The sequence below is a fragment of the Schistocerca gregaria genome, chromosome 6 (assembly GCF_023897955.1).
Source record: "Schistocerca gregaria isolate iqSchGreg1 chromosome 6, iqSchGreg1.2, whole genome shotgun sequence".
Taxonomy (NCBI): domain Eukaryota; kingdom Metazoa; phylum Arthropoda; class Insecta; order Orthoptera; family Acrididae; genus Schistocerca; species Schistocerca gregaria.
The window spans coordinates 144,178,669-144,203,802 of record NC_064925.1 but is presented as its reverse complement, the minus strand read 5'-3'; positions in this window follow the sequence as shown (position 1 = coordinate 144,203,802).

Genomic DNA, 25,134 nt, shown 5'->3' with positions numbered 1-25,134 from the left:
AGCTTGCATACTGTAAGCCCATGACGGTTTGTCATGAAGGACAACAAAACGGGCCGTGGAATATCTCAGACGTGCCTCAGTGCTCTAAGGACGCCGCGGATGACAAAAATGGTTCAAATGGCTCTGAGCACTATGAGAATTAACATCTGAGGTCCCCTAGATCTTAGAACTACTTAAACCTAACTAACCTAGAAACAACAGACACATCCATGCCCGAGGCAGGATTCGAGCCTGCGACTGTAGAAGCTACGCGGTTCCGGACTGAAGTGGCTAGAACTGCTGGGCCACAGCGGCCGGCCAACGGATGACTAGGAGACGAGTCCTAGTATGAAATGAAATGACACCTGAGACCATCTCTCCTGGCTGTTGGCCGCAAGGAAAGGGGCAGTCAGGTTGATGTCCGATGTCTGTCCGGGGAGTCATTGGTAATCAGTTCTCATTTTGAAGTGGCACTCATCAATGAAGACAGTTCTACTCTAGTTAATAAGATTACAGGCTGAAGATATGAGATATGCCTGGAGACGCTGTGGACAATAGGAGGTGGCGGGGGGGGGGGGGGGGGGGTGTAGGTGTATAACAACCTTTCTGTCGATTGCCATACGGCTCGGCAGCCGCGAGTGGTGGTCTGGGGTGACATTTCTTTTCACAGCAGGACACCTTTGATTGTCATGCACGGCACAATAAAACCACAGCTTTATGAAATCTACGTACCGTTTTATTGCTCTCCATGGCCAACCATCCTGCTCTTCCATCTCAGCAAGGTAATACCCAGTCACATGCTTCGAGGATTTCTACTGCTGGTCGTCGCGCTTGCCAAAGCCTGCTTTGTCCATCAAGATCGCCGGATCTCTCTTGACATGAGAACGTTTGGAGCATTACGGGCAGAGTCCTGCAAGTAGCTCGGAATTTTGACTATCTGACGATTCACTTGGACAGAATTTGACACAATGTCTCTCTGCAGGTCATTCAACAACTTTATCAAATTGTTCAAATTGCTCTGAGGACTATGGGACTTAACATCTGAGGTCATCAGTCCCCTAGAACTAATTAAACCTAACTAACCTAATGGCATCACACACATCCATGCTCGAGGCAGGATTCGAACCTGCGACCGTAGCGGTCGCGTGGTTCCAGACTGAAGCGCCTAGAATCGCTCGGCCACCCCGGCCGGCCAAAAACTTTTTCAATCAATACCAAGCTGAGGAACTGCTTGTATGAGGGCCAAAAGTGGATCACCTGGTTATAGACTTGCTCAGTTTGTAAAGCTTTCTCTCTTGAATAATTTTCTATTTTTTCTGAAATTGTAATCATTTATTTTCTGTACATGTCCATCACAGCTACCAATTTCCGTCCCATTCGGACAATTCTTTCGTGACGAGTTTTTTTCTTTGTCGTACAGTGTACTGACGCCAGAAAATGTATAAGTGTCTCGAGGCAGTATAAGGTGGCTCGTAAAATGGGAATGTTCCAGACTGTATTCAACCAGTATTTTCGTCTGAGGATAATTGGCGTCTTACAAGGAATTTCGCATATAATTTCAACAATTTAGACACTTTTTCTCGCTGCACCCTCCATAATAATAAAAGAAAGAAATTTTATCATTTACTAAATTTTTTCTCTTAATGCAGTGCAAGATCGGCATCGGTCTTGACGTTTCAATTTATTACTTCTTACTACAAACTAGTCTCGTAACAAATTTTGCAGACAGTATCCACATATATCCCCCGAATAGCGATGTAGGCGACACGTAACTGAGGAGGTATGACGTCATAAATATTGAGTTGGGTGAAAACAAGTTTTCCTTAAAACATTGTTCGACTCTGACAGGATTCTGTTATTGAATTACTGGTACTTCCTATGCCACTAGCCGTCACAGTAATCTTTCAAATCAAACAGGCACATATACTGTCCACCACATTAACGTAGCCACCGCCCCTGACCGACTTAAAAGAGCAATAACCTCTCACAAACAGCACGTGGCAGCGCTAGGAGTGGAGGGTATATAAAACTTGTAGGGGATGCGCAAAAATCTGCAATCTTCGTCGCAATGTCGAAACGATGCGACTTATCTGACGTCCAAAAGAGCATTAACATCGGCTTTATGGCTAACGTAAGAGAATTTCCCACACGATTAAGTCTGTAAACTGTTGACATGCCGCTGCGGTTAAAATATACTGTGCATGGCAAAATCGTTCTATGCAAAATCGGCTCCGAGTCAACTGCTCTGCACCCTCGGGTGCACAAGGGGTGAGCGACAGCTGCAGAGATGTGTAAGGGTGAACAGAAGTGCAACAGTTGAGCAACTAAAATCCAGATGAACCAAACGGCTAGCAACAGTGTTTCCTCAAGAGAGGGAGAAAGAGAGAGAGAGAGAGAGAGAGAGGGAGAGAGAGAACTGATGACACTGAAAAGCATTCCGCGTCCTGGACTGGAATACATCATGCATCCGCATTCTAACGGGCACTCCTCTACAAAACTGCGAAAGTTGCGCTGTCGTCTGCTGCCCTCGGCAGCAGTGGCAGCTGACCACTGTCCAGATGATAACAAAACGCCTGCCCCTTCATTGTCTCACTGGAAATTCAGCCGCAGGCGCCGCCCGTATGTTGGTAGCAAAGCGCTGCCAACTTCCCGCGTGCCTGTGTCGCTCTGCAACAGACCTCCTTCCTACGTACCCAGTGTCCTCACCCAGAGAGGATTCATTAGCAGCTTTTGACTTATTTAGTTATGACAACAGATGTACAGTAATCATGTGGATCTTTTTAGTGAGTATGAAGTAAAGTTCTTCTCAAAGCATCAGATGAATGCTTATAAATAACAATATATGAAGATGTTTCTATTGCATAACATCTTTGATGTTATGTTATTGCTCATTATGTTATTGCTCATCTTGGAAGAGCAGTTGAACGGAATGGACAGTGTCTTGAAAGGAGGATATAAGATGAACATTAACAAAAGCAAAACGAGGATAATGGAATGTAGTCAAATTAAATCGGGTGATGCTGAGGGAATTAGATTAGGAAATGCTGACACTGACGGCGGCGGTGCACAAATGCTGCGCAGCTAGCGCCATTCGACGGCCAACACCGCGGTTCCTGGTGTGTCCGCTGTGCCGTGCGTGTGATCATTGCTTGTACAGCCCTCTCGCAGTGTCCGGAGCAAGTATGGTGTGTCTGACACACCGGTGTCAATGTGTTCTGTTTTCCATTTCCAGGAGTGTATTTAACATCGTTTATTTGGGTTCATAGGTGGCATGAATATACAGTCGATTGAAGTGACACGGGAGCCATTCTCACGCTGCAGTAGCAACAGGTGCACATGACTCATTGGTAGGGCTCTCGTATGCAACTTCCTAAGCTCTAATACAGCGGGCTATGTGAAAACGAATGTTATCGCGCATTAACTCGCGACGTTACATCTCCTCCTAGGACGAGGCCAGTGACCTCGCTCTATTCCTGATGTTTCGGGAAAAAGAAAGGCAAGATGAGAAACGAAAGTACATTAAAGAGACCATAGAAAAAAATTATTTTCAATTATTTTTTGTTAAGTAATATCTTAATCGCGTAGAGTTATAATTACTGAAATCTCATATGACATTAGCTTTTTTAGCATCACATACAGGTTTTGACCAAAAGTTGTAAATTACAAAAATAGCTACATACCCGTAATTACAATGAAAAATAAAAGCATTTCTAAATACGAACTAATGGTTTACTGAAGTCTGGCTACCAAACACCTCTTCACCGGAGGGGAATATGCATGCATTACCTATTATTTCCTTTCTGTGTTTTCCTTTAAGCCTATGATACAGATTTTTGTTCTGTGAATTGCCTGATGAAAGGCCTAACTATAATGTTCCACCATTTTGGCGCTCGAGCAGCCCTGTTATTTTCTTTACGTCTTTCTCTTGCCTTGATGAGACGGCTCTCGAAGTTCCTCTCTTACATAATCCATATTCTCAGGGAAATGATCGAGATGGCTATTCCCAAACGGAATCTAGAGTCTTTAAGAAAGCCAAACTTACAGTACTTTTTCACCATGTTTCCTAGAACAAAAATATAACGTGAGTCGTCTTTGCCACCTAAGAATTTCTGAACAATCTCCTTTACAGGTAACCAGGCCTCCCTCACACTCACGTTTGATTCAGAGTTGGAATCGGGATCTAATTTCGGTTACAACGACCCCTAAGCCATTCACGAACTGTTTTATGAAGACCAGTTCATAGTGTAGAGGTGAAGCTATATTCCTAGTATCTGTGAGGTTCTGGCACTAAAATAACAAGATTAGTGAACTCACAAAATCTTATTAATTGAAATCGTATTTCAACTGAATTACGTTACCGTAACTAATTCTAAAGTTGTGGATAGGATGTTTCGTTTTGTTTTCATATTAGGATTCTGAAGACCGGAGACCACAATGAATAGCCAAGGTCATTAAAATGATTTTTCATTGTTGGCCACTTACATCCATTACACAAGTTCAAAGCAAATTAATCTAGTTCGATGCTATGCATGATCTATCACCTTGGAAAATGTGTGCGCACTGAACATCTAAGACGAAAAAATCTACATGTTACATTATACCTGTTGTCGTCAATACGTTTCCTAGTAAATTAGAAAACTATCTGTATTGCGCAAAAAACTGGCAGCTGACTCCAAATAATGAAAAAGTGAAATCATCCACATGAATTCTTAGATGGATTCCACCAAATTTCAGTTTCACGATGAAACACACAAATCTAAACGCTGTAAACTCAAGTAAATACTTAAGGATTACAATTACGAACAACTTAAACTGGAAAAGTCGCACAGATAATGTTGTTTAGAAAGCATACCAAATATTGTGATTTATTTCAGTACACTTAGAAAATGTGACATGTCTACTAAAGGTACTGCTTATAGCACACTTATGCGCCGTCTTGTCGAATATGCTCTGTGATGTGCGATCCGCATCAGACAGGATTGACGGAGGACGTCAAAATAGTCTAAAGAAGTCAGCTGGTTTTGTATTACCGTGAAGAACAGGCGACACTGCTACGATACTATACACGAATTGGGATGGCAGTCATTAAAACAAATGCGTTTTTCGGTGCACAGGACTTTCTCAAGAAATTTCAATCCCAAATTTCTGGTCACAGAGTGAAAATATTCTATTGGCACCCGTCTACGTAGGGATAAATGATCGTCGTAATCAAATAAGATAAATCAGAACTCGCACGGAAAGATTTAGGTGGGCGTTTTTTCCGGGCGGTGTTCGAGAGTGAAACGGTAGAGAAGCAGCTTAAAGATGATCCGATGAAACCTCTACCGGACGCTTACCTGTGAATTGGAGAGTAATCATGTAGATGCAGGTGTAAATGTTAGTGAGAAGGACGTAGCCGGATACGATGATATTGAACCATTCTGTGCAACATTACTTACGCTCACCTCAAATAAGGAATTTCTCTTCTGGCTAACGACACTGTAGAATAAATCATACTGTTTCTATTATTTTCCTTTTAAATAAAATTTCGTTTCTCTAATAGTGCCTACACTACTCCGCCACAGGTAAATAGTTAATGCAGTATTTCACTGTTGTTTCAGTGCGCTTGGACGTTCTCTGAGCTATGTGAGATGATTAGCCTTGATTCACCTTTTTTCATCTTGGCCACCTACAGTTTCTTAATACGTAATTTACTGGCTCAATAGCGATGAAGGTTCTCCTGCAACACATGTTGTACGGAGTGCAATGAATACATGAAAGAATGGACTCTCTCTCCCTCTCTCTCATTCAGACACACACACACACTCACATACGCAAGTACGCACACATACACATACAGACGCAATTATTCTTCAGCCTCCAGCCAATAAACATTGCATCCTCCCCTCCACTCTCCTTCTGCTAGCATCCATTCTCTGGTTGTTCGTCGCCGTACTGCAAGGCAATTGTTACAGTAGCACACATGATAGCGAAACCAGTGTAAACCATCCGAAAGAATGACAAAATAAGATTTTCATCTAATTTACTAACGTTGAGTGAAATTCATTTTGCAGTGTTGATAAACACGATGATACAGCTTTCTTGATGAACAGTGAACAACTTTTATTTTAAAGTAAATGTAATACGAAAATAAAATTGTAAGTACGTAATGCAACTTTTTTGCCAACAGCACAAATTTTCACACGTCCGAAAACCTAGCAAGTGTATACTACGTAGGAGAGGGGATCTAAAATTAATCTACATATTACTATAGGACACCATGTATGCTGCACTAAACATGAAAGTGGCGTAGATACAGGACACTATTTCTTAACAGTCAACAAGTCTCTATAAACAGTTGTTCGGACGTTGCACTGATGGTTCAGTTCTTCGGCGATGGAAATCCGGAACCATTCGAGAACCAGTGTGTAGGACATTGTTGGAAAATTTCATTCCCGCAGATGTTCCTCGTCGATTGTCAGGACACTGTCGCCTGCGATGGATGTCGATAGTCTTATTTCCCGTTCAACATCACCGCGTTTGTGCGGCCTTAGTCAAATTGTCTGCACCACTTCACTAAGGCTGGAGATGATACTGCACTGACACCGCCAGAGTTACTCGGTGAATATGTGGAACACTATTGCCCATGAGGAACATCAGACCCTCCAAAGACCTGACACAAGGCTAGCCGGTATGGAACTAACACGACGTGCCTGGAAAACAATTAATCGGATGCGCACAGGCCATTGTAACATTGTAACAAGCTGTAGCAGAAGAGTCTACTATGGCAACTTGGAAGATTTCTTTGAAGTGACAGAGGCAGCCCTAGAATGGATCGACAAATTATATATTAATTTATAAACTTATTTTTTAAATTGTAAATTATGAAATTAATTACTTTTTAAGAAAATAATTGTAAATCTATGTAATCCACATTTGCTAGTCGCTGTTCATATTTAATGCCATGCTATCTCTCTCTCTCTCTCTCTCTCTCTCTCTCTCTCTCTCTCTCTCTCACTCACCCACACACACACACACACAAACACACACAATGTTCAGCCAGGTTATTGTGACCACCTAATTAATATCCGGAATGTACACCTCTGGCACGGATAACAGCAGCGACACGTAGTGCCTTGGAAAAGTGTGGCCTTGGTAGGTTGCTGGAGGGAGTTGGCACGACACCTGCACAACATACGTTACCTGATACCCGGTGTACTGTTTCTCCTGGTTGGACTTGGGTTTAAAAGAAATGTAAACTATGTAATACGATAAATTTTATAAATAATCGACAAGTACGCCAAAGAAGAAGAGATAGACTACAAAGGACATGTTATTCCATGGACTCCTGCACTTCTATGAATGAACTATCTTTGCTTTGTCACTAGCTTATCTTATCTGCTTGAATTCGAAGGTAAGAGTATGTTCTTGTGTAAAGGTGTACCAGCTGATAACGTAAGTTGTGCTTAAAACCCGAAAAATATAATGGTTATATTGTCAAAAGAATTTGTGTATGTGGTCAATCTGTTGTGAGTCTGATACCTAGACTGCCTTAAGTAGATATGGGCCTTAACAAAGAATTTTCATTGTTAGGCGCCATCTGCGAGACGTGCCGTCGGTTAGGACAGTTAACTTTACTTCAGATCCCACGAGACCGGAGGAAGCTAGTAATAATTTCACAATTTTATTTACAGATTTTTTTATATAACGAGATAACAGCCCAGACAGAAAAGGTCTGGTCACAGGATTCCATTTCCATAATAGGATTTCATTTGTAGATGCTACTCTTGTTGTCTTTGTTGGGGAATCGAGAGGAAACCACGATAAGTTTCGTTTTACTGTAGTGTTCATCAAATAGACTTGGCAAATATTTTCTGGTGCAATAAGAACACGACTTCTCACGAACCTGGAATAATATCCATAGTGTTGGGAAATAAGAAAAGGACAATTAATTATCGACGATTACGTAACTACCCTGAAAACTAAGCTACTTACTGACTGCTTATACACGTCGGGCTAAATTAAACAACGTATTACACTTTTAGTAATATTCCTACATTAGTTATTTCTCTTTTATGCTGAGCCATTGCATTAATGCGTATTTTTTTAATAGAAGTAACGGCTGATATTTTGTTTTATGACGTTACACTAGTAGTCACAAAATAATAAAAATTATTTTCTTGCATTACACTGGGATAGGAGCGATGAGCTCTGACCCGGCGTTGAGTCACATCGCACATATGTTCGATCGAGCACAGATCTGGCAAGATTGGGGGGGGGGGGGGGGGGGGTCAACGTATCAACTGGAACTCGCCAGTTTGTTAATCGAACCACTGCATGACACTCCTGATCTTGTGACTTGCTTGTTGAAAAATGCAACTGCCATCGGGAAAGACGATTGTCATGAAGAGGTGTACATGATTTCCAGTCAGTGTACTATACTCCTTGGCTGTCACGGTGCCTTACAAAGAGCTCCACTAGACTCATGACAGTCCACGTTTATGTTCCCCAGAGCATAATGGAGCCGAGGCAAGTTTGTCTCTGTCCCGCAGTTCAGGTGTCAAGAAGCTGTTGTCCTGGAAGATCGTGGATTCGCGTCCTCCCAAGGGCGAGATGAAGAAGGTATCGGAATTCTGCCCCTGCGCCAACGTCCAACGCCGATGTTGAGTTGCCCTTTTCAGTCGTTATTGCTGATGTCGTGGTGTTGACATGCGCACGTACAAGGGTCGTCGGCTGCGGAGGCCCATCTTTCGGTGCACTGTGCGTTCAGTTCCGTTACAGTTCGCCGCCTGTCCTGTTGTAGCAGCCGGCCCAGCCTAGGACGTCCGACATCTGCAATGAAGGGTGGCCGCCCATCCCCACCACGCCAGGACGTGGTTTCACCCCCCCCCCACCCCCCCCCCCCGCCCCCACTCCTTGCAGACACTCACCACAGCACTCCTCGAACACCCGACAAGTCGTGCAGTTTCAAAAATATACGTGCCGTGGATCCGCGTCATCACAATCTGCCCTTGGTCAAACTCAGACAGTCCCTCACCTTCCACATTCTAAACACGGACAGCACGTTTACTGGTATTATATGCACTGTGCGTGTGTCTAACTAGGTCAGTCCTCGGAAAACGACGCTGCTATCACCTGGACAGGTTTATACCGATAGTAGATCGGCAGTCATAATTTTCTGGCTGATCAATGTATATATAATTATTTTCCATTTATATTATGAAAAAATATTTGTACTTTTTTTTCAATTAATATTACGTCTGTATATCAGTACGTGGAAACAGAGTCTCTGCATGAATATGGACATTTGATCATGCCACCTAAGCATTAAAGTTCAATATTTTTAACTAAGTAACGAGAGTAGCACGGCACTTCGTCTGCACACAGCATTAACACACCTTCATTACATATACATGAATAAATCGTGTCTGAATTTAATTTTCTGTAGTAAAAAATTAATAAGCAGATTGTTGCTACTTGTCCAGTAATTCAGTTGCCAGACTTAATGACTTCGGTTCGGTTAAAAACAATAATTATAATGGCTCTAGCCACTATGGGACTTGACACATGAGGTCATCAGTCCCCTAGGCTTGGAACTAGTTAAACCTAACCACAATATGGACATTACACACTTCCATGCCCGAGGCAGGATTCAAGCGTGCGTCCGTAGCAGCATTTATGTTCCCGGTTGAAGTGCCTAGGCCTAGACCTGCTCGGCCACAGCGGCCGGTTTCGGTTCGGTAATAACACTACGAGTCACATGAAACTTCCTGGCAGATTAAAACTGTGTGCGGGGCCGAGGCTCGAAATCGGGACCTTTGCCTTTCGTGGCCAAGAGGATTGCTCGTTCTGCAAGATATGCAGGAGAACTTCTCCGAAGTCTGGAATGTATGAGGCGAGGTGCTGGAGGAATTCAAGCTGTGAGAACGGGGCGTGAGTCGTGCTTCGGTAGCTCGGTTGGTAGAGCACTTGCCTGCGAAAGGCAAAGGTCCCCAGTTCGAGTCTCGGTCTGGCACACAGCTTTAATCTGCCAGGAAGTTTAATATCAGCGCACACTCCGCTGCAGAGTGAAAATTTCATTCTGAATACGAGTCGCATGTTTGCTGGCAGAGGATAAATACTGAAAGAGCGGAGTTCTGGAGTGAGTATGTGTTTAACCATACATTGACAATGTCGCTCTGCTATAACGAAAGGAAAATCTGGAAAAAGTTGAAAGCGGCACCTACTGACTTTTCGACAGTAAAAACCAACAGTGATATCATTGTAACTGTCAGAGCATGAGCCTGTCTCTGGATAAGATGTGATACGCAATTTTGGGAGGACATATCAGCTAATGTGTTGTGCAGAAACGAAGGTGTTCTGTAACAGCAATGTTTCTATGAGACAAAACGTTATATGACCTTTTCTCAACATTACAGTAACTGCCAATCAAAATAAAATTTTTATTGAACATGGAACAGCATGTTCTGTTTTTCTATTTTTTCAGAAAAATGCATTGTTTTATGCAAACGTTATCATAGGAATCCTTACGAGAACAATGGATGTAAGAAGGACAGACTTAGAAATAGTCCAGGAGTGTGAATATCGTACATTTTTGAAGCAAATATTTCAGTGTCACTGACGGACTCTGCAGCGAAACTAATCTTGCATAAAGAGGGTTACCATTAGCTATATCAGTCAGTTCAACACCAGCTGTAATGTCATTCGGGCAACGAGCGATATCTTATACATGCAAGTTTTTTACATGTCCCAACGCTGCACACCTGCTTATAAAAATTGACATATTTTGACTATGAAACTGTCGATTCGTTTTATGTGTACTATTGTTTATTTTAATTTCTGAACTAACTGATATTTGCGCAGTTCAGATGCTGTTCATTGTCTGTACACTTTCACACGTTCTCGGAAGAGGCTCCATTATAGTTATTAATGCCAGAGACCGGGAAAGCAATGGTTTCATTGCAACGTTTTATGATGAATACTAGAAGCACCTCATCCGTGTATTTCCGCCCACTTTGTGTTAACGGTTCGTAGAAGGTGAATATTTCAGTCTACTGTATACTGGGTAGATACTGAAAATTTTCATGTTGACATAATTCAATTAAATGGAAACATACAGACATAGCTATGTGCCATAACACACTGTACCTTGTTTCAAGGTGCTGACGAAAAGGTGTCCAGGGGCAGACGGTAGAGCAGTTGCTACAGAGTGCTACATTACACCCAATATGACAGCCTGCAAATTATTTATTATAAAATTCACATCCAGGTCATAATTAACTTTCAAGCGATAGAACAATTAGATTCTTACGGCAGGTACACTACAGTGCAGAACATGAATTCCTATAGTATAATAAAGCGCATCGTGTTTGTAGAATAAAACGTGAAAGTTGTCTGAGCGAGTTAGCACATAAAAACAACAAAATTGTACCATTGATTCGTCATATATAATATTTACTTCAGCTGTGGAACAGAATTTTTAAATACATTTGTTTAGTAATTTCCGTCTGTAATGACCATCTTCACGTCTAAGTACATAAAGTCTGGGCGCTGATGACCACGCTGTTTAGCGCCCTTAAACCTCAAACCCACAGACCTACATAAAGTGTACGAAGTTTGTAAATGATACGGTGTTGGGTATGTTAAAATAGTACATTCACGAAACTGAGATGAACAGACTTCGTTGTAAGCCAATAAAATGTAAGTACCACTTGCACAATTGTGACAGAAACGATGACTCTAACCTTAAATATAATGGACTGTTCAGTAACATATGTCTTGATAATGATGGACCGGCCGCAGTGGCGGAGCGGTTCCAGGCGCTTCAGTCCGTAAGGTAGCAGGTTCGAATCCTGCCTCGGGCATGGACATGTGTGATATCCTTAGGTTAGTTAGGTTTAAGTAGTTCTAAGTTGTAAGGGACTGATGACCTCAGATGTTAAGTCCCATACTTCTCAGAGCTATTTGAACCATTTTGATAATGATGGCCATTGCTGGTTGGACTCATTAACCTTGTACGTTACCCGTCACATTAATATGACCACCTGTCAAAAGCCTGAACAGCCATTTTCGCAGTGCAAACCGCAGCAAAATGTGCAGGAAGAGAGTGACTGAGGTTCTAAATGGTACTGGCGGGGACGTGGAGCACTGCCAGCTCCACTGTCTTCGCCGGCTGCGCTATGTTTGTGTGATGAGGATTCATGGGACGTACCGTACAGCCCGACTGTGGCGATCCCACAGATTCTCAACTGGGTTTAAATCCTGGGAGCTTGTTGGCCAAGGGATTACGATAAATTCATCGTGATTCTTCTTGAACCTCTTATGTTTACAGCTATCCGTGAGGCACGTTGCATAGTCGTGCTGATAGGTACCATCGTGCCGAAGAAAATGAAAATACCAACAACGTGTAGAAGACGGGGGGGGGGGGGGGGGGGGACATTGGTACGCGAGAATACGTGCATACTTGCCTTGCCCTCCAGGTAACGAGATGACCCAGCCAATGCCACGAGAACATTCCCCAGGCCATAATACATCTTCGTACGGGCTAGACCGTTCCAACGACTGTTGCAAGGAGTCTGCTTTCAGACGTTTCACACCGTACATGCCAAAGCCCATCTGCCTGATGGACTAAAAAGCGACGTCCAGTTGCGGTAATGGCGTGCAAATTCCGGCCTTATTGGTCGATGACCAGCAGTCAGCGTGGATTTATGAACCACGCGCCAGCTGCTGAAGCCCATACCCAACAACTTGCGCTGTACCGTTTTTTAGGAGACACTATTGCTAGCTCTTGGTTCACCTGGGTGGTCAACTCCTCGATAATTGCACGTCTTTTCACCCATACGCAATTTGCAACTGTAGTTTAGGCCTGTCTTCTGTGGCTCGTGGTGCACACCAGTTTCCTCGCCAACGGTTTAGGATAGCGCCATATTGCCATGCGCGGTATATGCTTCCGTCACGGCAGCACGTAAACTGTTTACGATCATAGCCGTTTGTGATACGCTTCCATTCGTGATCCGGAAGCCAATAGTTACGCCGTTTTGCGCGTCATACATATCACTCCGTTTCCGCATTGCGACAACTACTGCAGTGCTTTCAGCGTCTCCCAAGACGTTTAATACAACCTCCACGTCTAGTGCAGCCAGTGTCGCCTGTGAGTGGGCACAGCACTCTGACGTCGCGCATCGTCGGCGATCACATTAATTCGACTAGGGTGTTCAAAAAACGTGTCTAAGACGTTGAGAAGTTACGTACCCATCGAAACAATAAATACAGGTCCAGTAAACATTGAGCCAGATCGCTGGTCGATCATCAGCGATCGGCTTGTTATCTCTGAAGCGTCCCCCGGCATGAGCATCTTTGTGTTTTCGGCTGAGGCGCGCGGGACGGCGAGAGGTTCAAAATGGTTCAAATGGCTCTGAGCACTATGGGACTTAACTTCTGAGGTCATCAGTCCCCTAGAACTTAGAACTACTTAAACGTAACTGACCTAAGGACATCACACACTTCCATGCCCGAGACAGGATTCGAACCTGCGACCGTAGGGGTCGCGCGGTTCCAGACTGTAGCGCCTAGAACCTGCGAGAGGCAGTCCGTTTGGGGCGGCCGGTGAGACTGTCGGAGGTGTAGCTCCAGCGTAAGCACATGTGTGATGTTTGTTACGCTGGGGCTGTTTGCCAATCGTGAAACTCCTGCGGAGGTTACTGGTTGCCTCGAAGGCATTTCATATAACTTGTGCCAAGCCTCGCAGTGAGAAGGGAGTCCGGGGTTGGTGTTGGCCTAGATGTTTGTACAAATTGAGGTGCCTGTGCGAGAAGCACGGCGTGCGCCTGTTGGTTGCTTCGTCCTTCTAGCAGCCACCGCAAGCGGATGTTCGGCCGGAATGTCTACAATTTGTGGTGACCATAGTGTGAACAAGTTTTCGTAGGATGTGCTCCCAGCCTGACACTTAGCCTGCGTTATTTGTGTGTGCCGCCCCGTTGTTTGTCACTGCTTCCGGGTGTCCTGTAAGATTTCATAGCAAAACTGTGTTTTTGTGGCATTCTGTGTTTCTGGCTCAGCCTCCGCCTAGAAAGGGGAAAGATTTGTGTCTCAACTGAAACGGAGTTAAGTTCGATTGGACATCTTTTGGAATTCTTTAATGCTGTAATTTAAACATATAAAAGAAATTGTTCTTTCAGAATAAGCGCCGGTTTCTTTGGGACACTGCAGTTCTAACAGGAGTGGCGTAATGTTAATGAGTATTGGTTATTCGTCAAATCAAGTGTATTTAATGTCTTGCAGTTTTCTGGGGCACGCAGCTGTGTTATTGAACTCATTTTCAGTGTTCTGTCGGGTGAATGAGAGCTCCCCACTCCAGTGTATTCTTTTGAGTAGTATTGTAAGGTTTTCGGATATTTGTCAGTGGAGTGTACTGATGCAATTTTATTTTTCTGTTTCTTTTGAATTACGGAAAATTGTTTAGTTTATTTGGTTATTGGCTTAAAACGCGCTTCACACACTAAATCTGCTGATATTGAAATTATTTTTTTATTCCTCTTTAAAGTTAGACGTATTCAAATGTAACTTCTTTTATGTTATTTGAAATAAATGTGTTGGATTGACCTTAATGAATTATGTGGAATCGAAGTAAGGGACCCAGTCCTTCATTCGTGCTTAGCAGTGGCGTGTGGTTCGGGTTGTGAGCCCCGTGCTCGGACCAAACACGGGTTCGGAAATGCATACTTTCTGCAATAATCACGTTGTTTAGTTTATATGGTTATTGGCTTAACACGCGCTTCACACACTGAATCAGCTGTAGGGTGTTCAACGTGGAATCCATTGATGGAAATCCACCCCTCCGCCCTCCGGGATAAAGAATGACGCTATCTTTGGAGTTGTTGTTGTACCTGTAGGGGCGCACAGAAGACGCACCTGTAGTGTCCGCGAATCGTTATTGGCCTAGCGTAGAAAAATTCCTTCAAGTGTCCCCATAACGAAAAGCCTCTGGAAATGACAGTCCAAGGTGCGCCATCATGCATGAATCACGTTTGTATTCGTTGTTGTAATGGAAAAGCCTCCAGACAGGCAATACATTAATGAGAAATTCCAGATAATGCGTCCCAGTTAACTCTTGTAGTAGCACGTACGGCCCTATTAACCTTTCACCAAGTAGTCTTGACCACACGTTGGTTGACAATCGTTGTCGATTCCTTCTTTCCCATACTGCTTGGGGATTTACATATGCCCATGATGGTTAAGAAAATTCACAGTACCACCTCTTTGGATCCATGTGTCATGCATACATAAAATCTTGCATGTGAACAGTGGATCTACGGCAAAGGCCGGGAACACATTTGGCGTTTTTGTCCGATTGGAAGTTTTACCGTCGCCGCTCTAACATTAATGTAGCATTTACACAATGCGCGGTTAAAATACCGACGCCAAATCAGTCGATCACTGACCACCGTCGTTTTATCATATTATAAATAGTGTTGCGTACAACATGAATAGAGAACAACTTCTTGCATTATTATTATATCGTCGATTGAAGAGGAAGCGAAAAAATAGACTTATTTGGGTTCATCCGATTAAAGTAAGGAGAGAGGGAATTGTAGCCTTCTACACTTTGTTTCCTGATTTAAGAAACGATGAGGAAAAGTTTTTTCGATTGTTTTAGGTTGTCAATCTCGTCATTCGACGAACTGCACAACCTGCTAAAAAATCATACACAACGGAAAAATACTAGTAAGAGCAATTGTATTCAACCGGTGCAAATGCTGTCAATAACTTTAAGTTAAGTAAAATTGAGAGTTGGGTACTAGTTCAGCACACAATTTTTAGATCCCAAAACCTTATATTCCTGTACTGAATAAGCCACAGCATTTAATTACATGTTTGGCAATATTTGATCATTAGGAATTACAATTCAGCAATATCAGTAGTTTTTGTTGAAGATAGTGAAGTTACTGAAGGGGTGCGAGGTTGGATATTATCATACCTGATCATTTGAGAATAATTTTCTTAATGCTGCGCAGCAGAATTTTTCTGCTGAGGTACGTTTGGAGTTGGCTGAAAGCTGTGATTGGAGAGCAGATCATTTGTTGTAATGGAACTGGAGTACATTTAAACTGTGATGAATGCTTGTTGGGGCATATGGGGAACATTGAAAGGTTGTATAAACTTAATATTTGATGGTTGATTAAACTTCTGGATCTGGGAAGTAGACTGGTTGTATACATTATGGGTTTGAGGTATGGAGGAGTATGTATTTTTAATTTCTGAAATGACATGAAGAAATTCCATTTGGCATTGAAGACACTGAGTGTCATCATACTTGTCTACGTGAGTCAACAAACTTTCGAAGAATAACAGTTGTCGTTTTTCTTCTGATATTCTCTTCTCTGTAATATCTGCAAAATTTTTAAGTCGACTTCATACATTTTTTTATGTTGCTTGTAGGTGGTCTTCCTTTTGAAGCAAATGTCTCGGCTGTTTCTTCAACTGCAGTCACTGCCGGAGCTACTGGTGGGACACTTAGCTCTTCACTATCGTAGTCTTTATCTCCTTTGTTATAGCTTTCTTCTGTTTCTCTTTCTTCATTTGTCTTTCGCAGAAGCTGTACTTCATTTTTGAATATGTACCTTCTTTTTCTTGGAGGCATGTGAATCACTTGCTTTTGATTCTTTGTACTTTTTTGTGATTTGATAAAAGCATCATGTAAGTGTTTCCACCTTTTCATGTCTTCTCTACCTGAAAATACAATATTAGTAAGGCGAAATAAGGAAGTATTTCGAAAAAGTACCACTTGTTAACTGTAATATATGTGTTGCATTGACATTAAAATGTTTTTACTTTTAGGTACTTGGCCATTGGCTGGGCATTTACCGCACTCCATTATTCGTGCAGAATTGGAATATCTACAGTAAGATTAATTGTTAAAAGGTCTGTCAAGCTCTGTGGCTAATTTTGCAAAGTGAGTGCATACCAACACCCACTAAGGAAATCTGGGAGGAATCAGCAAAGGGATTTGAATCAATAGCAAATTTGAAACTTCCTGGCAGATTAAAAGTGTGTGCCCGACCGAGACTCGAACTCGGGACCTTTGCCTTTCGCGGGCAAGTGCTCTACCATCTGGGCTACCGAAGCACGACTCACGCCCGGTACTCACAGCTTTACTTCTGCCAGTATCCGTCTCCTACCTTCCAAACTTTGCAGAAGCTCTCCTGCGAATCTTGCAGAACTAGCACTCCTGAAAGAAAGGATATTGCGGAGACATGGATTAGCCACAGCCTGGGGAATGTTTCCAGAATGACATTTTCACTCTGCAGCGGAGAGTGCGCTAATATGAAACTTCCTGGCAGATTAAAACTGTGTGCCCGACCGAGACTCGAACTCGGGACCTTTGCCTTTCGCGGGCAAGTGCTCTACCATCTGAGCTACCGAAGCACGACTCACGCCCGCTACTCACAGCTTTACTTCTGCCAGTATCCGTCTCCTACCTTCCAAACTTTGCAGAAGCTCTACTGCGAACCTTGCAGAACTAGCACTCCTGAAAGAAAGGATATTGCAGAGACATGGCTTAGCCACAGCCTGGGGAATATTTCCAGAATGAGATTTTCACTCTGCAGCGGAATGTGCGCTGATATGAAACTTCCTGGCAGATTAAAACTGTGTGCCCGACCGAGAGATTTGATCTGCCAGGATGTTTCGTATCAGTGCACACTACACTACAGAGTGAAAATCTAATTCTGGAATCATATCCGCTATTTCACTTGTCCAATACTAGGCTTCCATTGCTGTAACTGGTGGAAGAGAGAAAACGTAAATGTACTACACCAAAATAGTAAACATCAAGTGAATCCGCCTTTCGAAGAAGGTAAAACACCATGATACGTACCAAGGCGTGACTTTTTTGCGCAGTAAGACACACAAACACGACGACAACTATCGTAGTCCACAACTCTACTCGAATTACACAACTGACTGCAGATCACCTAATGGTAGGTAGAGTACCGTGAGCACGACATCATAATACCCTGCTTATACATTTGACGGAGTGCCAATGGTTGCGGAACCAAGAATCTCGGAGCCATCCCTATAAACAAGTTTTTATCTCTGAAAATCCGGCCGGGTTGGCGATTTTCCCTGCCCCGGAACTGGGTGTTTGTGTTGTCCTCATCATTTCATCATCATCATCATTTGTGTCAGTGGCTAAATTGGACTGTGAACAAAACTGGGACTGTGTAAAAGTTGGTTCTTTGTACGGGCGCTGATGATCATGCAGTTGAACGCCCATAACCCAAACATCATCATCGCCATCTCTTAATTTATCCGTTTCCGGACCCATGTTTATTGAAAATACTTTTCTTCTTTCGATCAGTACTACCATCTCTAAAACCATTCGACGCATTTTTTGAACAACCTGTAGGTTATTGTGATTCGTAACTGAAATTTGAGAAACTAAAAAAATTCGCCTGCCGTAACTACATAGTGAAAATTTCAGTAGCATTATTATTGAGCCACAGCTCAACGTGTTATTACATTTTTGTTCGACCGTTCCCAGTCATCTAAATAAAAGTATTTTTTTAACATTCAGGTTTCTCTTTACATTTTATTTTATGATATACCGGGTGATCAAAAAGTCAGAATAAATTTGAGAACTGAATAAATCACGGAATAATGTAGATAGAGATGTACAAATTGACACACATGGTTGGAATGACATGTGGTTTTATTAGAACCAAAAAAAGCAAACGTTCAAAAAATGTCCTACAGATGACGCTTCATCTGATCAGAATACCAATAATTAGCATAACAAAGCAATACAGAGTAAATATGATGTTCTTTACAGGAAATTCTCAATACGTTCCCCATCATTCCTTAACAACAGCTGTAATGGAGGAATAATGTTGTGAACAGCACTGTAAAGCATGTCTGGAGATATGGTGAGGCAGCAGTGTCGGATGTTGTCTTTCAGCATCCCTAGAGTTATCGGTCTATCTTGATACACTTCAGGTAACCCCAAAGCCAATAATCGCACGGACTAAGGTCTGGGGACCTTGGAGGTTAAGCATGACGGAAGTGGCGGCTGAGCACACGATCATCACCAAACGACGCGCGCAAGAGATCTTTCACGCGTCTAGCAATACGGGGTGGAGCGCCATCCTGCATAAACATCGAACGCTGCAGAAGATGTTGATCAGCCAGGCTGGGGTTGATGCGATTCTGTAACATATCGGCGTACCTCTCACCCGTCACGGTAGCAGTTTTGCTGTCCAGCGCCATCTGTCGGACATTTTGTGAACTTTTTTGTGCTAAAAAGAACCCCATGTCATTCCAAGCATGTGTGTCAATTTTTACCTCACTATCTAAATTATTCCGTGGTTTATTAAGTTTTCAAATTTATACTGACTTTTTGATCACCCGGTGTACAGCAATATCAATTTGTTTATCATGAATGGAGAATGATAGGAGTGCTTTTTGTTAAGTTAAAGTGTGCTACGAACTATAGCGTACAAGATATTTTTACATAGTTTCTAAACTGTTATTGTTTATATTGGGAAAATCACGTGTCAGACAACGACAGCTGACGTCACCTGCGCGCAGCAGACGTTCAGGGTCGGTCAATGAAGGGGGATCGGCGAAGCAGGCGACGGTCGCTCTGAAGGCAGGCGGATGGCGCGCCGCTCCCTGCCTCCTATAATGCAGCCTGCTGCCGTGATTCACGTTGCTGCAGGGAAGCCCCGCAGCCTCTGATTACTCCCGAACAAGGGCTGCAATTTATTCGCACAAAAGCCTTTCTCCGGCGCCGTGCCTGCGCCTAGCTTAACACGGGAGCCGGGATGAGCAATCCTCTCGCCATAAGAGGTGCGTTTGTAGTGCACTTCTCCGTGGAACAGATCCGACTGCTGTTAGCGCCTCCTTCAGGGACTCTTGCTCTTCTGCATTCATTGCGTCCGCTGCCCCCCTCTTCACCTTCATCTGAGTAAACTGGCTTCAGAGTTCATGGTAACAGGACATCTCCTTTGGTTCCAGCCAAGGACTCCACCGTCCAATCCACTAAGAGAGTCATGCTTGATTTTCTTCAGTCGAACGCCGCTGTTTTCGAAAGTGCAAATTCTTTAGAATATCATCCGTTTTAGTAGTTACCGGAAATGTCACGTCATATAGCAAACTTTATCCGCTCCTTGTCACGATAATGTCAAACTGACGACATAAAAGGAAAATAATAAGTTTTTTGACTATGCTTTGAGTTCGAGACACATTTTCGATTTACTATAATGAAATATACATAATTTAAAAAATCGCCACCTTTGTCATACAGTATGATTTTTTTAAATAGGGGATGAAAAATTTTTCGTTTGAGGGTGTCGTGTCCAATGCAGGTATATAAGCACCGGAATGTATGCAAGGGATCACGTGCGTGCGGTGATTGCGGAAAAATGAACTACGGCAACGTTATTACCAAGCTATATCGGAACAGGAGCAACGTGCTGCTGTTTTTATCTCGTATCCCTAAGGGCACAAACTCCGGGGAATAATAAATGTGCATCGGGCTTCTTGTCTCTCGGAAACACCTGTTGTGGAATTGTGCGTCAAGATGTGCTGGTGCTTCGTTGTAACGAACGTCCCCATATCGCATGTGTCCCAATTCAGAAGTGACTCCAACTAAACTGGGAGACACTGAAACACCGGACGTATAGACCCGATGGTCTCCCATGAGATTGTCACACCTTCGGTCGCCTAAAATGGGCCTTGAAGGGTCGACAATACCTGTCGGCCAGGGATGTGCAGAAGGCACTTCTGAATTATTCATAAAGGAGGATTCAGTGCATTACCAAGTGGGTATGTTTTACCTGGTGCATCGTTGTGATGATCACATCAATGTCCACGGCTATTTTTCCATACCGCTTCTGGACTGTACGTGGAATTCTAACGCAGACTTTTTTATCGTCCCACATGTAACTGGTTTCGACATAATATAGACGTAATCCTTGTATCCAAACTAGTGTTGTAGTCATAAGCAAAGGGAAAGTTGTTAAGATGGAAGGATTATATAGAGGGTCTATACAAGGGAGATGAACTTTAGGCTGAGTTATAGAAATTGGAAAGGACTAAATGAAGATGAGATGGGAGACATGATACTGCGGGAATAGTCTGACAGAGCACTGAAAGACCTACTGTAATTTGGAACAAGGTCGCGGTAGTATACATCGTTCTGTCAGATTTACTAATACCCTCGGAAGAGCCAGACATGACAAAACACTCCCATCTAGTGTTAAAAATACATGACAAAGGAGAATTACCTTCTGACTTCAAGAAAAATGTAATAATTCCAATTCCAGTGACAGCAGTTGCTGACTGGTGTGAATATTACCTAGCCATCAGTTTAAAAACTGCTGCTGACTGGCGTAAATATTTCCCAGCAATCAATTTAATAATTCATGGTCGCAAAATACCTACACGCTTTCCTTACAGAGGAATGGAAAAACTGTTAGAAGCCGACCTAGGGGAAGATAGCTTGGATTTCGGAGGAATGTGAGCACGCGAGACGCAACAATACACCTACGACATGTCTCAGAATGTACATTGTTGATGTTGTTGTTGTTGTCTTCAGTCCTGAGACTGGTTTGATGCAGCTCTCCATGCTACTCTCTCCTGTGCAAGCATCTTCATCTCCCAGTACCTACTGAAACATACATCCTTCTGAATCTGCTTAGTGTATTCATCTCTTGGTCTCCCTCTACGATTTTTACCCTCCACGCTGCCCTCCAGTACTAAATTGGTGATCCCTTGATGCCTCAGAACATGTCCTACCAACCGATCCCTTCTTCTGCTCAAGTTGTGCCACAAACTTCTCTTCTCCCCAATCTTATTCAATACTTCCTCATTAGTTATGTGATCTACCCATCTAATCTTCAGCATTCTGCTGTAGCACCACATTTCGAAAGCTTCTATTCTTTTCTTGTCCAAACTAGTTATCGTCCATGTTTCGCTCCCATACATGGCTACACTCCATACAAATACTTTCAGAAATGACTTCCTGACATCTAAATCTATACTCGATGGTAACAAATTTCTCTTCATCAAAAACGCTTTCCTTGCCATTGCCAGTCTACATTTTATATCCTCTCTACTTCGAGCATCATCAGTTATTTTGCTCCCCAAATAGCAAAAATCGTTTACTACATTAAGTGTCTAACTTCCTAATCTAATTCCGGCAGCAGCACCCGATTTAATTAGACTACATTCCATTATCCTCGTTTTGCTTGGTTTGATGTTCATCTTATATCTTCCTTTCGGGACACTTTCCATTCCGTTCAACTGATCTTCCAGGTCCTTTGCTGACTCTGACAGAATTACAATGTCATCGGCAAACCTCAAAGTTTTTATTTCTTCTCCATGGATTTTTATTCCTACTCCGAATTTTTCTTTTGTTTCTTTTACTGCTTGCCCAATATACAGATTGAATAACATCGGGGATATACTACAACTCTGTGTCACTCCTTTCCCAATCACTGCTTCCCTTGCATGTCCCTCGACTCTTATAACTGCCATCTGGATTCTGTACAAATTGTTAATAGCCTTTCGCTCCTTGTATTTTACGCCACCCTCAGAATTTGAAAGAGAGTATTCCAGTCAACATTGTCAAAAGCTTTCTGTAAGTCTACAAATGCTAGAAACGTAGATTTGCCTTTCCTTAATCTATTTTCTAAGATAAGTCGTAGGTCAGTATTGCCTCACGTGTTCCACTATTTCTACGGAATCCAAAATGATCTCCCCCAAGGTCGGCTTCTACCAGTTTTTCCATTCGTCTGTAAAAAAATCGTCTTAGTATTTTGCTTATTAAAGTGATAGTTCGGTATTTTTCACATCTGTCAACACGTGCATTCTTTGCGATTGCAATGGGTGAAGGTACATATTAACCGCAGTAATAAGATTAGATCTCTCGAGGAAGGTGATTTACTATACATATTAGGTCAAAGAAGGAAGACACGGAGTTTCAATAACAATGTCCGCAGCTCGTGGTCGTGCGGTAGTGTTCTCGCTTCCCGCACCCGGGTTCCCGGGTTCGATTCCCGGCGGGGTCGGGGATTTTCTCTGCCTCGTGATGACTGGGTGTTGTGTGATGTCCTTAGGTTAGTTAGGTTTAAGCAGTTCTAAGTTCTAGGGGACTGATGACCATAGATGTTAAGTCCCATAGTGCTCAGAGCCATTTGAACCATTTTTCAATAACAATAACTTCTGAAATGGCAAAATGTTGTCTGCAGCACAGGCCTATTTCTGGCCAAAATCCTTATTGTAGCGTGGGACGTAACTAGTTGCCTAGGACACGGAGATTGATTCCGTATCATTCTTTGAAACGAGTTAAGTGAGATCTAGAATTGCATAACTGCAAATTGTAGTACCACGTAATACTCGTGAAATATGGACAATTTTAAGGAGTGTTTTGGCACACGTAACTCAGTCATTTATATTCTCTTCTCTCTCAAACACAAACCAGAAATCCTTATGCAGAAGATTGCGCAAATTTACAACAACCTAACGCTATAATACATTCAAATAAAAAGAGAAATTTCTTGAAATTTATTCTGTTTTCGCCCTGTAATTTCCCCAACATTAGTCTGCTTCCTCTTCATAATGCATCACTGAAGTGTTAATGTTGTCCTGATACAGACTTACATTTAAAAAAGGAGGAGTACATCCTCAGGGTTTGTAATTTTATGGGCGAGATCCGCGTGATAACCTCACAGAAGAACGAAAACACATCTCTGAAATCAGAGAAACACGCATTCCATGATTCACCACTGTTGTTCGTTACGGAAACATTTATTTTCAAAAATTACTCACCTTAAAATTAGGTAATAACACAATGGCATTATAACATAACAGTTCTTCAATGTCATCGTGAAATTCTTCCTGGTTATGGACAAGCTTCGAGAGATATATATGAGGTAAAGTGTTATTCTTATCAGTCCTATTCAGTATGACACCCACACATTTGAGCCATATTATGAGGTGAAACGCATTAGTGCGTTTTGCCTCTTTGTAGAATTACCGCCATTTCGAAGTATCTGGCCAATAAACCGAACTTTTCCACTGTCGTCATCTACGATTGAGCCTGTTTAATAATTACATTTCATATCCATGAAAACTTTTGACCAAAGTCCAGGTACGACCTATTTATTTTGTGCTCATAGGTAGCTTCTCTCAGTAGCTTTGAGAATAAGTGCACTCCTAAAGTACTACCAGAAGTAGTATGTAATGAATTTCTACGCCTGGAAAGAAGAAATCTCCCTGGGAGCAATAATATTATAGAAAGCTTAATAAAAATAGAGGTAGAGGAAGTGAATGCAATACTTGCACTTCGCTGCTTAAGAGGACTATATGAAATATTTGGAACAAGAAAGGAAGCGCAGAAAGTCTGGAATACTATAGGCCAATTAATTTTATGTCAGAGGAATAACATTATTTTTGTAAAACGAGTCTTGAGAATCGTCTAGAAACAAGCTTTAGAGTTCAGTCATTGAAAAGCCAGCTTTAGAAGTGGGTAAAACACAACGGACAATCTACAGGATGTCAAGAAAAATTTAATCATTAAAAGGAGCTACGAATATTAGTTACTTCTTCAGATCAGGTTTATATCCTATTACAAAGGCCCTATGAGGACAAAATCTGTGCTCGTTTTATACTTGTTGAAAAATATATACCTCAAAATCACAGCTCCGTTTTCATTACGGATTTAGGCAAGTTGACCATATTTCCGTGACCCCAAAAGATGTCATTAAACCATTGAAATGCAGAGGAGAAGCAGCACACATAAAACAATCTTATCTGAACCACATTCGATTTGTTTATACGATATTTCTTTCTTTGCATCAGTTCCAGAAAATTTTCAACGAAGGATGATGGAACAAAACAGAGTACAAATGACTGTCTGAAAACCTGAAGATAAACAACAGTGAGGAAAAGTGGTCTGCGATCACTGCACCAATTGTAAAACGGTAGATTTTAGGGACGAAATTATAGAAACATTTGATGAACGTTTACAATTAAGATTAATAATGATATTTAAGTTCATGAAGACTTATAAAATAAACGGGGAAAAGAGGGGCGAGGTAAGACTTGCTGGAGGTTCATTGAGGAAACTTGATGACTTAATCAGGAATAAATCCCTTAACCACAAAGCCCATTACA